The sequence below is a fragment of the Puma concolor genome, chromosome B1 (assembly GCF_028749965.1).
Source record: "Puma concolor isolate L17-30 chromosome B1, mPumCon1.1.hap2, whole genome shotgun sequence".
In the NCBI taxonomy this organism is placed as follows: domain Eukaryota; kingdom Metazoa; phylum Chordata; class Mammalia; order Carnivora; family Felidae; genus Puma; species Puma concolor.
In genome coordinates, this window is record NC_141670.1 from 32,784,017 (window position 1) to 32,800,607 (window position 16,591).

A 16,591-nucleotide genomic window follows, 5' to 3' on the forward strand; every position below is an offset into this window, starting at 1 on the left:
GGTCCTAGACAATTCTGAAACCCAGCAGGGCAAACTCCATCCATTTTCAAGGCCTGTAAACAAGATCCTGTGGCCTGAGCCTCTGTGCTTTGGACTCAAGCTTCTGCTTTCCAAGCCATCCTTCCTTTTTCATGAAGGGTAGTGTGTGTTTGTAGCCAAATAGTTTGATCAGCCCGCTTCCTTTCGATAGAGTTTTGGGAGTTCTATAACCCTCTTTCATTTTGTCCTCTCAGTTCAAGCTGGTGGTGTTTCTGCTGGAGTGACATTCTCAGAAACTTTACGGGTCTCCTGTGTATGTCATGGGGATCCATTAGAAATCCATTAGACCACAGACCCCTCCACAGGCTTTTCCTGCTAATCTCCGCTATTCCTGGCTTCTGTGGACGTGGCTGAGTCATACACCTAATCTCTTCAAAGAGCCCTCTGTGTGACCCAATACTCTAAATTATGACCCCAGGCACAAACTAAATCCAGTCACACCCTTGGCTTTCTCTCTGGATCACAGCTTTCTTGACAGTAAATCTCCTAATTTTAGCATCTTTTGCCATCTAGTTAGTCTGAGAATTTCCCAAATCAACAAATCCTGCTCATTTTTCTTAACAGTTCTTGCTTAGCAAAAGGCTGTGCCTTCCATATCTCGCTTGGGAATCTTCTCGGCTAATATCTGCAATCATTGTTGAACATTCCTGCTTTGCACATAACTGTATGGCACAACTCTGCTAAGATTTCTGCTGCTTTATACCAAAGATCCTTTTATCTCCAGTTTCCAAAGACATGTTGATCATTTCTTTCAGAGTCCACACCGGTAGCACCTTTAATGTCCATATCTCAACCAACAATTTGTTTATGGTAATTTGTGTATTCTCCAAGACAACATGAACTTTCTTCACCAGCGAAGCGTCCTCACTTCCTTCTGAACCTTCACAGGCATAGTTTTAACATCCGTGTTTCTGCTAACAATCTATTGAAGGCAATCGAGGCTTTTTCTCACATGACCTTCAAAACTCTTCCAGCTTCTGCCTACTGCCCAATTCCAAAACCACTTCCACATTTTTAGGTATTAAGTATTAGTAGAGCGCTGCTCTACTTTTAGGGCAAGGAAATCCACACCAGGGTTCAACCAAAAAACAGGACCAACAGAATCAGATATATGTTAAGAGATTTATTCCAGGGAATTGGCTTCTGTGACCGTGGAAGTTGGCTAGGCAAGTCCTAAATCTGTAGGGCAGGCTGTCAGAAAGGGAGGCCGGAACTTTTAGGTATGAGCTAAAGCTGCGGCCACAAAAGTTCTGCTCTTACAGCCTTCTGCTGTAAGATTTCGCTGAATCGAGTCCTACCAGAGTATCTAAGACAATTTCCCTTAGCTCAAGTCAGCCGATTATGAGTTTTAATCACATCTACGAAATACCATCACAGCAACACTTGGATTGGCGTTTGATTGGATAACTGGGAATGATAGCGGAGTCAAGTTGACACATAAACCGACCATCACGGACATGTTCAAGATTCAGCAAGGAGGTCCAAGTGGCTGGACAGGTCTAGGCAAGAGAGCAGTAGGAGGTGACAGCCTGAAACGGGGGGTGCTGTAGGTCACTGAGAAGAATGAAAAAGTTTTGAAATCATCAGTTCAATGAATCACAGGGCTGAAAAGCCGAGGTATAGAGTGTGCCAGCCTCTGTGATAATGCTATTTTCTTTAGCAATGTAGCAGTTCTGGTCTACACAAGCTGAAGTCAGACACTTGAGTGATCCAGGGTTTTTTAGAGTGGGCGTAACAGAATAAAGAAAAGGGGGCAAGGAAGTTCACTGGAAAGAGAAATATGGAAAGAGTGAACCATTTAGTCTAAGCTGGGTGGGAAATGGAGTGACCAGTGGGTAGGGGAAGAGCTGGGCTTCAAGAGACTCAAGGAAGGACAGTAACAGCAAGACCATATGATCAAGGAATGTGTGGAATAGGAGTAACTGCATGAGCTTGGTGTGAAATTAAGAGGCCTGGTCGACAGTGGAACGTCTACACTTATTCTTTCTGGGATGGAACAGTTGTGGGTTGCAATAGGGTACATGGTGTGCTTATGGAAAGGGTGGCCGATGAAAGAGAGAGTAAAGGTCTCAGAGATGAGCCAGCCCTAGAGTGGAAATTAGGAGGACGAGTCCCACACCAGTGTCTTCACTGAACGAAGGTTTTTGTCCAGAGGACAGCTAGTGATATAACCAGAGGGGAGAGCCTTATGGCAAAGGCTGGAAGAAAGCAGGGCTTTTCTTTCCCCTAGGGGCATGTGTGGAGTCAAAAAATGAGAATTATCCATTTGAGACAGCTACCAAGAGAAGCAGTGTCCTTTGGGGAGAGCCTGGTCTCAGTTAAGGAATGGAAATAGAGGGAATCTTAAAGGTTGCAGATGCAGAGAACTTGCTTCCTATGGGACCATGGAAGGATTGGAAAGCAGAGCAGTGGGAAGGTGGGTTGGGGAGTTGGAGCAGACAGCTATAAAGAGGAGAGGAAGTTAAAGGATCTTGGATGGTAACCAAGAATAACAGAGAGGAGTAGCATGATGGATTTATTGGTCGTGAGTTTCTTACCAGAGTAAGTCACAGAAGTCTCCTGGTGGATGAGGAGAGGGACACTCAGGCCTTGAGTCATCCAGGGCCTGGAGGGATTCCACTTGCAAGGGAGGCCTAATCTGCTGGATGAATGGATACTGGCTTCCCTGGAAGAAGACAGCAATAGTCAAGATTGACAACATGGGTTCTCTGTAGGCACCGTTACACTGTCCTGTGGTGGAATTTAAGGAGATGTTGGACCCTATGTATACAAATGACTACTTCGAAATGATATTGTGAGTCCTTCGGGGGTGAAGGTCAATGGAAAGAAAAGTCCAGCAGAGAGTTAAGCCATGGGACAAAGAGTCACAGTTCTAGATACATACATTCAATTTTCTATTTACTTTTGAGTGCTATCAGTATTAGCATATAAATGAAAGTTGAAGCTACGCATATAGAGAAGGAAAAGTGCCATCTAAAGATATCATTAGGAATAACAATAATAAATGATAGCAAAACTTATTGAGCACTTCCTCCATAGAGTAGCTGGCAAGCCACTACTCTAGCATATGATATGTATCAACTCAATCATCTAAACCACCTTATGGGTGGCGTCGGTATTAATAATTTTCCCACTCTACAGATGATACCACAAAACATAATGATGGTACTAGGTTTAAAACCCAGAGCCTACACTCTGAATCCCAATCTCAGTCTACCAAAAAAGCAGTAAAGACATAATCCTGGAGAACATGATTATGACAAAATAGACTGCAGAGAAAATATACAAAGTATAACATTGCTGAGATACAGGTAACGAATCCTGAGTATGGCCTTGAAAGTTGAATTTAAGGTAAGTTGCTGACAGCATCTTGCTTTCTTGCCTTTGACTCTTTTTTCTTGAAAGTGGAATGTGGGATAAAAATGAGTTTCAATTAATGAAAGTTTTGTGGTATCTGCTTAGTGGTTTAATAAAAGCAACTTTAGCACTGGGAAAATTTCCTCTAGTCTTCCCGCATTCCCACAAGAAATTTTTATTTAAAAAATAATAATCACCATAATAGTAATCATAATTTTTCTTGTTTTCCAAAGTGGACTCCTTGGACCTCACTGGCTAGAGCAGTTACTGGGGAAGGATCAGGGGTTAATTTCAGTTCTCCTGGGTTGTGAACACTGACATGGGACTAGAGGAAAACCTTCATCCAATTTTTTTCCAAATTAAATCAAGAGCATTGATAATTAGTTTCTATCAAAGACATCTAGTGGGAAATGAAAGAATTGAAAAAGCCATAAGCTGCCTTTACTTCTTCATTAATATTTGCTCCCAAATGCAGGTCAAATAAACTACACTCACAGTTTTAAATGAGTTGCTTTAAAGTTGATGAATTATTTTTCTCCTTGGATTTATACCACCCGTTGTGGCTAATTATTCCCACTACATTCCCCTCTCTTACTTGAGGTTTTAGTCAAACAAAGAAAACAAAGCTAGGCTCCATAGAAATTGAACTCCGTTTCGCTCTAAAAATTTCTTTCGCCGCATATGCAATCCCACTTTGAATACTGAGAGGTTTCTTCTCACAATCCAAGCTTCTCCTGGCTCTAACTGATAGTGGATGAGGTCAGCTGATTTTATGGCTTTCAGAATCTCCAGAACAGAAACACAGTTTAGGAGACAAGCTGGTAGGAGCTGTGAGTGCGACTCCATTGCGACCACATACTAATTTCTCTGGTTCAAGCTTCTTTCGCTCCACCGGGAGTCAGCTTGTTCATCTGCAAGATAAGGATAAGAAACTGTGGTAGCAACAGCTAGCTGGCCACCCAAATTCGTGCCTCTCCCTCCTAGTGCAGAGTTGTTGCTGGGAAGCAATCTTTCAGCCGGAAACTGGATTTCCCCGCCCCTGTTGTATCCAAGTGGAGCCATATGACTGATTTTCACCAACAGAAACTTGATGGAGTTGTGTGGGCTTCGGCTTTTAGACAGTGGGTGTGCACTCATGCTATTGGCTGAGATAGAGTAGCAGGGACTAGATTTACCCTCATGTCCGAAGCAACTAAAACACCAGACCATACAGATGAAGCGAAGGTTCACAAGACATAGGATGTAAGAAAACAAAGGGCCATGATCCCTGAGTGGAGGGAAAGAAATGAGGTGAACCGATCATTGCCCCAGCTTCACTGCCTGGAGAAAGTTTCTGGCGTGCAGCACAGGGAGGGGGAATCCAAGGTGAGCCTGACAGTTTCCCTGATTTGAGAATATGGAGCTGGGAGCCTGGAGAAGTCGAAGCAGCTAGAGTCTGCAGGCCAGAGTACGGGAGGGTACTGCACAGAGAGAGAACTCTGGGGGTCTGCAGACAGTCTCCATTGAGCACTCAGTTGAGTATACAATGGAGTATAGGATACACACACACATATACACACACATGTATGAGTAAACTACCCAAGGCCAGAAAAAGAACCACTCTAAAAGACTGGAGGGAACAATGCCTAGAGCACACACACGGCCAGGATCAGTACCTGTTCCAAATAGCCAAAGTGGGAAATCCCATAGCACATGAGGCATCAGGATACTAAAAAGAGTCTTGCCTCACAACTGAAGAAAGATTAATCCTAAATAAACCCTGTCTTGGTCTCACTTAAAAAGGCTTATCCAAAAGGATCAAATTATTTTTAAGCAGCTTAACGGCATCCCAGAACAAAGCTCAAGGCTATCGGTGAGCATGCAAAAATATCCATCGCCAAATAATTCATGATATCTAGCACCCACCAAAAATTGCCAAACAAAAATACTAAAGAAATATACAGTCCATAATGAGAAGGAAAAAAATCAATTGAAACTGACCCAGAAATGACTCAGAGGATAGCATCAGTAGAAAAGAACAATAAAAATTTTATAACTATATTCCACATATTCAAGATGCTAGAGGAAAGACGGAAAAACTAAATAGAGACGTAGAGGATTTTTTATGAACCAAAGTAAGAAAGCTATTAGAACAAATACAAGAAAACTATTAGAACTAATAAGTGAATTTGGAAAGGTTTCAGGATGAAAAGCCGATATACAAAAATCAATGACATATCCACATAGTAGCAAGGAACAACTAGAAAACGAAGTTTAAAACAATATCATTTATAATAACAACAAATATGAAATGCACTTAACAAATGATATACAAGACTTACACACTCAAAGCAACTCTCAGAACATACCCTCTGGTGAACTCAGTCAACAGAAGGCACCTTGCCAGGACAAACTCAATGCCTCCATTGCCCCCTAATATAATTAGGTCTTTGCTCGCCCCCACTCTCTAGCTCTTGGCCACCAGCCTGAAATCTGTCCCTAGATCCAACCTCCTTTGGAGTCCTCTCCACCACTGGAGATAGAGTGACTTTTAGCATCGCTCCTTTCCATGAAAACTCGTGTCTTCAATGCCTCATCTCCTTTACGCCACAATACCACCCCCATCTTCCTTCTCCACCCCTGGATCTGTCTCCTTGGTGGGTAACTGACCATAGGGATTTTCACCCTCAGGGAAAACTCAGCCCCCTGACCTCAAGATAGCTCACCCTCAATCCCTCCCATCTGGTGGAGCCCAGTAATCCGCTATCGGCATGCAGCTCAAGGCCGGATTATTTCGTTTGGAATCACATTCCCGTGGGCCTTTCGCATGGAAGGTTTTATGTACTCAGTCTGGTCTCCTCTCAGGCTCCCTCTATCAGCTCCTGATCTTCTGGCCAAGGAACGACTTTATCAGTAACCAATAATCACTTTCAGTGAGAGAGCTATCAAAATCCATATTGGGGGGGGGGGGAGCTTTTTCTTAAAAAAGAAAATAATCTGTGGAGATACGATTTACCCACAAAGACAACCTTCTACATTATGCTGCAGAACAGCTTATTCTTCTTAGAGACTCTAATTTGTTTGAAAACTATCCTTTCCAAGAAGGAAAAGATCTTTGAGTTTGCAAAACCAAGGTTCTACTAAGCTGGCTCTCCCACAACCAAGAAATATTTGTCCTAAAATTCCTCAAGACCCCGTCTTTTAAAAGTATATTTTCCCTAAAGTTTCCAAGATCCCAGGACTAATTCTTTGGCAGGGCTCAAGTTCACAGTATCTGTTTTTGTCTTTCCCCTACAGACACCTTAGCAGCTCATGCAAAAAGGAAATATTTCTAAACCCGCAGCCTAAAATGGGAAGCTGGCCACCCACAGCAAACCCCAGGTATTCCAGCCAGTATCTTATGAGATACACACACACACACACACACACACACACACTATTATATCTACGTATCTATATAGATATAAATTAATCTTATGTTACATATAACATATGTCATATATGTCATTATATACACGTATTATAGATAATATATAACATGCTACATATGTTTGCTGACTTACAACAGCCCATGCCTATGCCTATGAATGGCTGCCCTTGCCTCCCCCTCGTACCCTCAAGACTTCCCTCCAGAGTCGCTGTTCCTAACCGTAGGACAAGGTCCCTCTACCTTACATTTATATTCGCAGATAAAATAAGGATTTAACAACTATAGGGAAGAGTAAACCTATACCACTTGAATTAACGCATCTATAAACCTGTCAGCATTTAAAAAAAATTTTTTTTTCAACGTTTATTTATTTTGGGGACAGAGAGAGACAGAGCGTGAACAGGGGAGGGGCAGAGAGAGAGAGGGAGACACAGAATCGGAAACAGGCTCCAGGCTCCGAGCCATCAGCCCAGAGCCCGACGCGGGGCTCGAACCCACGGACCGCGAGATCGTGACCTGGCTGAAGTCGGACGCTCAACCGACTGCGCCACCCAGGCGCCCCGATAAACCTGTCAGCATTTTAATACTAGAGGAGTGGTAGTAATTATCTGCCTCCCACATTGCACAATAGTTTCTGGAGGAAAATTCACTTTGTGTTCTAAACAAGTAACTTTGAACACAATCCTTTGTGACTTTATACATGCTTATAATGGACTATATCCTGCAACAGCCTCCAAAAATAGGTTTTTTCTCTACATTTTCTTGTAGGTAAGTAGCAGGAAAAGTGGAAATGGATATGGAAAATTTGGAGGCTAGAGAGAAGATTAAAACAAATCAAAATCACCCGAGGTCCGGAGCAGATTTTCCTTCCGCTAGGCAGGACTCCTTGCCCGCACAAATCAGTCTCCCCGATGCATAAGCGAAGAGCCAGAAAAAGAGAGAAAAAGAGAATGGACCTGGCCCAAAGGACAGCGCTCTCTCACCTGCAGGTCTAGGAGCTTAAATGTTTCAAAGTCTTCTGCTTTGGCCAATTGGAAACGCAGTTATTACGCTACCATAGAGGCATAAACAAAAAACCCAAAGGGATGTTTTGAGTGCGCTACGCTTCTATGGATCAACCCAGAACTTCCCAAGTGGAAACAAAGTATCCCAAACTCTAAATTTTCCATCCCGACTCCCAACCCTGCCAGCTCTAGTGAGAGGCCACCACGTTCTCTTGACTTGCTCCCTCAAGTGTTCTCTCCCTGGGCCACACCGAGCTGGAACCCCGGAAGAAACTGTTGGGTCCACTGCGTCCCATGTCATTCTTTCATAATCGTGCACCGCGGGCCAGTATTTACGTGGCTGTGCGGGCTATTTCCAAGCCCGGCTATTACCCGTGAGTGCGGTGACATTAATATGAGTAAATGCAGGAAAAGGGATGAAATAAAACATATCCTATTGAACGAAATGAGAGCTCCTTAAGAAAGGAAAACACACATAGGAAAAGACGTGGGCATATCAGAATACAAATAGGGCACTTGGGAACAGTGGATTCCACAGGCATGATGTTATTGAAGTACTTGATACTGGAGTAAGCACCTGCAGATATGAATTACATCCTTGTTCAGCCCACTAACATTAGAGTACTGACGTCTCAGGAAGCGCTTATGTTATATTTCAAATCCCCCTGCCCGCTGCACAAATATCCAATAAATCAATCGGTGATAAAGGACACCAACTAAAAGGCTTAAAATGCTGAACAAGCCACCTCTCCCTCCTCAGAGAGGTTGCCACCCTTAATTTATTGGGGGTTCCCGAGTCACTCACACCTCGGCCTTGGGACACGGGGCGGGTGAGATGGGCTATTAACACCTTCAGTGCTGGATCAGGGGCGAAAGTAATAGGCCGGCTGTCTGGGGACATTTCCGAGGTAGGCATCAGCTTGGAGAAGGAGGATGGGATTCTGGGGTGTCTCTCAGGTATTCCTAACACCTCCCCCCACCCCACCTCTGCTCCCTTAATGTAGGTGTCGCTTCTCTCTCCTTAGGGTGAGACATGGGGTTGTGCATCACGCTCATTTTATTTGGTTATAGTAACAGCGTCCTATATATTCAAAGCAGGTTTTCTTTTTTTAGATAATTTTTATAATTTTTTTTAAATTTTTTTTAACGTTTATTCATTTTTGAGACAGAGAGAGACAGAGCATGAATGGGGGAAGGTCAGAGAGAGAGGGAGACACAGAATCTGAAACAGGCTCCAGGCTCTGAGTTGTCAGCACAGTGCCCGACGCAGGGCTCGAACTCACGGACCGCGAGATCATGACCTGAGCCGAAGTCGGACGCCCAACCGACTGAGCCACCCAGGCGCCCCTATAATGTTTTATCAAAATTTTTTTAATGTTTATTTATTTTTTAGAGAGAGTGTGGGAGGAGCAGAGAGAGAAGGAGAAAGAGAATCCAAAGCAGGCTCCCTGCTGTCAGTGCAAAGCCCCATGTGGGGCTTGAACCCACAAACTGAAATCATGACCTGAGGTGACGTGGGACACTCAACCATCTGAGCCACCCAGGCGCCCCTCAAAGCAGGTTTTCTCATAATAATTGTTTTATAAGTGAAAAAATCAGAGACATGGAAATTTTAGATACTTTCTTAAGTGAATAAGAAGAGACAACGTGAAATCTCTAGTCATATAGAACAAGTGATTAAAAAACTGATCTGTGGCACACTACAACAAAGAAAAAAGATTGAAAAGAAACATGTCAAAACTCTTAATAATGGTTATCTTTGGGTAGTGGGATTGGGGGAATTATTTTCCCCCTTCTTTCTTGCATTTCCCAAATAGTTTATTATACTGGTAAGATGGTTAATTTTACATGTCATCTTGACTTGCTCAACTACTGGTCAAACATCTGGGTATGTCTGTGAGGGTGTTTTTGGACGAGACTGATATCTGAATGGTAGACTAAGTAAAGCAGATTGCCCTCTCCAATGTGGGTGGGCTGCATCCAATCAGTTGAAGACCTGAATAGAATAACAAGACTGGGTAGGAGGGAACCTGTCTGTCTGACTGTCTTTGAGCTGGGATATTGGCCTTCTCTACCTCCTGACACAGACAGACACTGAAACTACGTTATTGGCTCTCCTGGGTCTCTAACTTGCCAACTGTAGATCTTGGGACTCTCAGTCTTCATAATTGCATGAGCCAATTTCTTATAATAAATCTCTTTATATATATATGTATATACATATATGTATATATATGTATATGTATATGTATATGTATGTACATATATGTACATACATATACATATGTATACATACATACATATGTATACATATATATGTATACATACATATATATATACATATATATACATATTTTCTGTTTCTCTGGAGAACTCTAAGCAATACAACTAGTTTTGCATTTATACTTTATTATCCACAAGATTATTTTTATCATTAGAAAATAACTTAAAATTTATCTATGCAAATTCAAAAACTATGTACTGTGCAAAGAGACCGTCACAGGATTAATCCCACTGAAAGCACTAGTATTTCATTCAGGTTTAATTTTGATATTTATTCTTACCACATAAATCTTAAGGCACCTAGAGAATAATACAATATTATTTACCTAGCATTACTCAAGGCCTTCACTAGTTTTAAAAACATATTTTTTGCATTTAAAATTTTGCATTGGAAATGAAATGTTTTAATCATACACCAAGACTCTTCTTCAGTGATTCTAAACTCAGTAATAGCAAGTCTCAGCTTTGTTCCTAAAACACACGACATTCAACAGAAACCTGTTTAACTTGCACGGTGGTAGGTTCTGTGGGCAGTACAATGAACGAAAATGACCCTCTCTTTTAAGTTTACCGAGTGCTATGTTAATCATTATCTTATTTAGTCTTCATAATAATCTTGTGTTTTAAAAGGATACACCAGGGGCACCTGGATGGCTCAGTTGGTTAACGATCTGACTCTTGATTTCCGGTAAGGTCATGATCACAGTTTGTGAGTTCGAGCCCGGCGTGGGGCTCTGTGCTGTGAGCACGGAGCCTGCTTGGGATTCTCTCTCTCTCTCTCTCTCTCTCTCTCTCTGCCCTCCCCTGCTCGCATGTGCGCATTCTCTCAAAATAAATAAACATTAAAAAAACAAAAAATAAAAGGGCACAACAACCCCATTTTATAGCAACGGAAAGTACAGATGGCGGGGGTGTAGCGACTCACCCAACGTCGCACAGGCCGGTAGGTTGCAAAGCTGGGCCTGGGACGCAGGGCCTCTACTTCTGAACCTTATGCTCTTTCCTGTGGACTGTGACACTGTCCCCCTGCTTGAAGAGCTGGCTGTCAAGATGAGATGGATACACAGGAAACGACATAAGAGTATACGATTAAGCATTAAATCTGAGTGGTATTTTCATCGACTTCCATCAATTACAGCAAGTCTCGCCTGACTTGTTCCATTTTAAAAACTGAAGTTCAAAGTTGGAAAATAATTCACCCACATAGTTAGTGGCAGCTCCAGAAAGAGAATCCTGGAATGATGGCTTATGTTCCAAATGAGGCATAAACAGAGACATAGCTACAGCCCAAGGAGCAGTGTTTTGAGGCCCCAGTGAAGGCAGCCCGCCCCTCTGCCCAGATGTTCAGGAACAACAGAATGTAATGATTCAGAGGGGAAAAAGCTTTTGTTTGATTGTTGACTTTTTATGAAGCCTTTACAAAATCGGTTCTCTTTAGGGTCCTCAAAAATCACTGATTTCTTCTACATAGAATGCCAAGAACTTGATGTTCTTTAATAATTAACGTCTTCCTTCAGATCATCCAGAGTGGGGCTGGGGTAGGGGGAAGGAGAAAGGACGGTGTGGGAAGGATAAAGGCGAGAACAGGAAAGGAGAAAGAAGGAGCGGAGAAAGGCAAAGAATATTAAAACTGGGGTTGGCCACACTCAAGTTTATCGTTATTACAATTAGCCGCCATTTCTGAGAATTTTCTAAGGGCCACTGTCTGTACGAGCTGTTTTGCTCACGTTAGCTCTCACAGGAACACTGGAGAGAAAGACATCACCATCATGTTCGATGATGAATCTGAGATTAGCTTGCTCAGGGTCGCACGGCTAGGCAGTGGAACCGAATCTGAACCCGGGTCAGTCTGACAATGGAGCCTGGATTCTCAACCTCTAGAGAGCACTGCTTCCCCATCTCCAAGCTCTGAGGGCAGGGACCCTTCTCTCTCTCTCAGATTCTCTCTCTCATCTTGACCAAAACAATGCCTAACTGGTGGTTCCCAAGCTCCTTGGAGTTCTCTATTAAACTGCATGGTCTGTGAATTACTATTCTTGCCCACTGCATTCGAAATGTCTAACGTGACCGGAAGCCAGGACCGCTGACTACAGCACAGAATTTTATTTTAAGTAAATTAACACTGTACCAAAAGGGTCCCGCCAGAACTCCTCAGTACTGAAAACCTCCAGAGGATGTGTCCCCCCCCCGAGGGGATTGTGCTGTTACTGTTCTCCGCGTTGAGGCATGAGAGCACTGAGTCAGCCCAGCCCACTACATGGAGCTGAGGACCAGAGCAAATCGACGGCCCTCGATTGTTCCTAGAGCCTAGCCAGAGCCAAAGGCATGCCAACAGATGACATCTCCGGTTTCTAACCACCAAAATGTTAACCATATCGTCAGCACTCCCCGAGAAAATAAACCTGACTAAAGGTATTTGAAGATGAAGTGTTGGTTTCTGGCCAGCAACAAAGCTGTGCAAAAGGATTACGATTACTTTGAAAGAGAGTTCTGGAGAGCTCATCAGCAGAATTTGTGAAAACAAAGCCCCTACAGCTCAGACCACAGAAGCACGTGACCGGTTAGCCCACATTAGCGCGCACTGATCCAGGGGCCCCAGTAGAGTGGCTCTTGTTTTTCTCCCCCCCGCCCCCAACCCCATTTTTATAAGAGAATGTGGCCAGCAATCTAGAACAAGGAACACTTGAGTGTAGTTTTGGAAAGAACACAGGGCTTCGAGTCCTCGGAACTAGGTTCCAATCCCAGGTCTTCCACTTATTAAGTTCCTGCAGGTAATTTACTAACGAATCTCTGCGGTTACCACGATATGCACGATGCTGTTAATAACATCTGCTTCGTGGGCTGTCGCGAGAATTTAGTGCACAATGTTCCGAAGCATCTGGCACTATGGCTGGCATGTAATAAGTGTTCAGTAAAAGACGGTTGGATCCTGATCAGAATCTGAGTCAGAGAAATGCTGTGGAACCGTGGAAGTTCCACATGAATTACGGCCTCTTCATATACTCATTGGGCCACGTTGCCTTGTTTTTAGGAGATATACCCTGAGGAACTTAGGGGTACAGAGGCATCATGCCTACAACATTATTAAGCGGTTCAGAAAAATATATGTATTGATAGATAAATATGGATCTAGAGATAGATAAACAGATAGATAGATAGATACATAGATACATAGATACATAGATAGATATAGATATTATCGTCCCCACATCAGGGTATTTTGACTTTACAATAATGCAAAGGTGATATGCATTCAACAGAGGCCACTTTACATACATCCCATACAACCAGTCTCTTCTCACTTTCAGGACTGTACTCAATAACTACATGAGACGGTCAACACTTTAAGATCAAACAGGCTTTGTGTCCGATGATTTTGCCCAACTGTAGGCTAACGTAAGCTTTCTGAGCACGTCTCAGTTTGGCGAGGCCGGGCTGCGATGGTCAGTACCTCGGGTGCATTAAGTGCATCTTCCACTGGGGCGCCTGGGTGGCTCAGTCGGTTAAGCATCCGGCTTTCAGCTCAGGTCATGATCTCACGGTGAGTTCGAGCCCCACGTCGGGCTCTGCGCTGACAGCTTGGAGCCTGCTTCGGGTTCTGCGTCTCCCTCTCTGTCTGCCCCTCCCCTGCTTGCACTCTCCCTCTCTCTTTCAAGAATAGACATTAAAAAGAACAAAAACGAAATGCATCTTCCACTTAAGATATTTTCTGTTTAGGATGAGTTTATTGGGAGGTAACCCTGTCGTAAGTCAAGGATCTGCTTCTATACAGACATAGATCTATATAAATATACCTATACATCTCTATCTGGAGAAAGCAGATATAGTAAAATACTAATGTTTGGGGAATGTTAGTGAAGGTTATTTGCGGTATTTCTGTCGACTTTTCCTTAAGTCTGAAATTTCTGTAAGTCTGAAATTACACCTTTAAAAAGGTAAAAATTAACATTATCTTCTTCGATCCCTATCACATGCCGCGCACTAAACACAGAACTTTACACATGATCACTACATCATTCCATCCTCACAATTACTGCAAGAGAAAATGTTATTACTAACCTCATTTTACAGATGCAGCAACTGAGAGGTTCCCAGGGGCTAAGTAATTAATTCAGCAAATAACTGGGCACGAGATTCAAACTCCGATCTCACTTCAAATCCCATGCACCTTTTTAAGTGTATTTATTTATTTTGAGAGAGAGAGAGAGCAAGTTGGGGAGGGGTAGAGAGAGAGAGAGAGAGAGAGAGAGAGAAAGAGAAAGAGAGAGAATCCCAAGCAGGCTCCACACTGTCAGTGTGGAGCCCGAGGCGGGGTTTGAACTCATGGAACCGTGGGATCATGACCTGAGCCGAAACCAAGAGTCAGACGCTTAACCGACTGAGCCACCCAGCCACCCCCAAATCCCATGCTCTTGACTCACAGAGGTCCCACTGGCAACTGACATCAAAGGACTAAGCAAAGCTTACAAAACCATTAGGAAGCAGAGAGCTTAAAAAGCTTGAGATGAGTGCGTCTTGGGGTCCAAAGGCTGTTTGAAGCAGGTGGGTCAAAAGGGACACTGTCGTCAGGTAAAATGCTGACCTTAAAGTGGGACAAGATTGTTGTCACCTGCATTTTAAATAAGTTCCCTGACTTGTTTAAAGTGGACCACACTTTGAGAAACACTGGAATGATTGCAGGGGACTCCTTAGCCGGCCCCTTGCCTCTTACTCCCTCAACAAGCATCTATCATACATGTTCTGTGACCAGCAGTGAGCTTATTGCTGTGGTGAATATACAATAGACAGAAAGCCCAAGTGCCTGTCATTTCGAGAAGATTAGCAAATGGTTAGGTGAGGGTGCCTGGGCAGCTCAGCCAGTTAAGCGTCCAACTTTATAGCTCAGGTCAGGATCTCACAGTCTGTGAGTTCAAGCCCGGCGTCGGGCTCTCTTCTGCTCCTTTTCGGAGCCAGCTTCGGATCCTCTGTTCCCAATCTCTGCCCCTTCCCAGCTTGCGCTCTCCCGCTCTCAAACATAAAATAAGCATTAAAAAACAAGAACATTTTTAGGCGATAGGATATCCTACAACCCCCAAAAGAGAGGGAAAAGACCTTATCCCAGCAAGTGGTAAGCAAGGGGCTCCAACTCCCTGACCATCGGTTTCCTCATAGATAGACGCAAAGTGAGAAGGTTGGAAAAAATAGTCCCTATTTTGTTTTTCATCTCTCTCATTCTGTAATGTCCTGTGTTTTTTTATACAACTGTATATCTCAAGGCTTCCAAACAAGCATAAAATAATATATCTCGAAAAGTTTATAATTGACATTTTATGGTGTCAATTCCATGGCACACGTTACAGGTGAAATGGGGTCATCGTGAAATATAAAATTTAAAAAACATCCGTTCCCAATGCCCTTTGCGGAAGCAGGGTAGCTCCCATTCTTACCCCGAGATTTCTTGGAACCACTATCTGAACTGGAGAAATGAGTTGGAGGGACCCCTTAACTTTAGTCAGCCTTGCGGCTAAACTAAATTTATGCTCTACTCACTGTCTGGTAATTAACGGCCGTTTAATGAACATTTCTTTTGGCACTTGCTGCCCCAAGCCGTCCACACGGGACTTGTGCCCGTTCCAAATCCTGGCCCTCTGGACAGAAATGGCAACAACCGCCCACAGCTCAGATAGGTTTCTTCCTGGGGATAAAGTGTGCCCAGCAGGACGGAAGAGTGTCTATGTAACTCAAACTATCCCCAGAACCTAATATAGGATGGACAAGACCCCCTTGATGGAAAGAAACTCTGTTCTTCGGCCAGACTCTGGGGGGAACCTCTAGAAGCTTCCTCCAGTTTTTGGCTAAAATGCACACCTGACCCCTTACTGTGAGGCCATAGGTGAATATGTTTTGGGTGATGAAAACATCCCTGTATTTGATTTCTGGCTAAACACCAGGGAAAGGCTAAGAGTTTTGAATAAGATGATATAAGACTTTAGCAACAGCCAGTGCATTCCGTACAGGATGACACAGCCCACAACCTTGCTGCTTACCGTGCCCGCCCTAACCCTCATTTGATACAGAAACATCTAAAGCAGGAGTGGGGAGTACAGGAGGGGGGGTGCAGTGGTTGATCTCCTTTTGAGGACATGTCGGAGGAGGCTATGGGCTGAGCAAGACCGGAAGTGGGAAGATGCCCCCACATGGAGCAAACGGGGCCCTCATGTCTGTAATCCTGAGGCAGAAGACAGCAGCTGTGGAAAGCTGGGGGCACTTCTGATAACATGAGCAAGTCTCTCACAGAGAAAATTCTCACCCGCAAATCATTGCTTATTTACAGCATTTTCATCGAAGGAGAATGGAATCGACAGCACAACAAACTCCTAAGTCCAGCTCTGCCATTATAGCTGTGTGATCTTGAGCAAGTCGCAGGAGTCCCTTAAAGTCTCAGCTTCCTTATCTGTAATGTGGGCATAGTAATGAGACCACGTAAAATGAGGGCCCATGGGAAGACCCTACAGTGATA

At 43.6% G+C, this 16,591-nt stretch overlaps 1 long non-coding RNA gene across 2 annotated transcripts; it reads right to left on the reverse strand.

Annotated features, from left to right (window-relative positions):
• Positions 1-1,210: 1,210 nt before the first annotated feature.
• Positions 1,211-11,210, reverse strand: LOC147581556 (uncharacterized). 2 transcript variants are annotated; one of them, XR_015249699.1, is made up of 3 exons: positions 11,018-11,210; positions 3,892-4,307; positions 1,211-2,704 (listed from the first exon to the last, which is right to left on the reverse strand). It is a non-coding gene; the product is annotated as an uncharacterized LOC147581556 (long non-coding RNA). The 2 variants fall into 2 exon arrangements; XR_015249698.1 differs by lacking the exon at positions 1,211-2,704 and having other exon boundaries at positions 2,921-4,307.
• Positions 11,211-16,591: the final 5,381 nt, after the last annotated feature.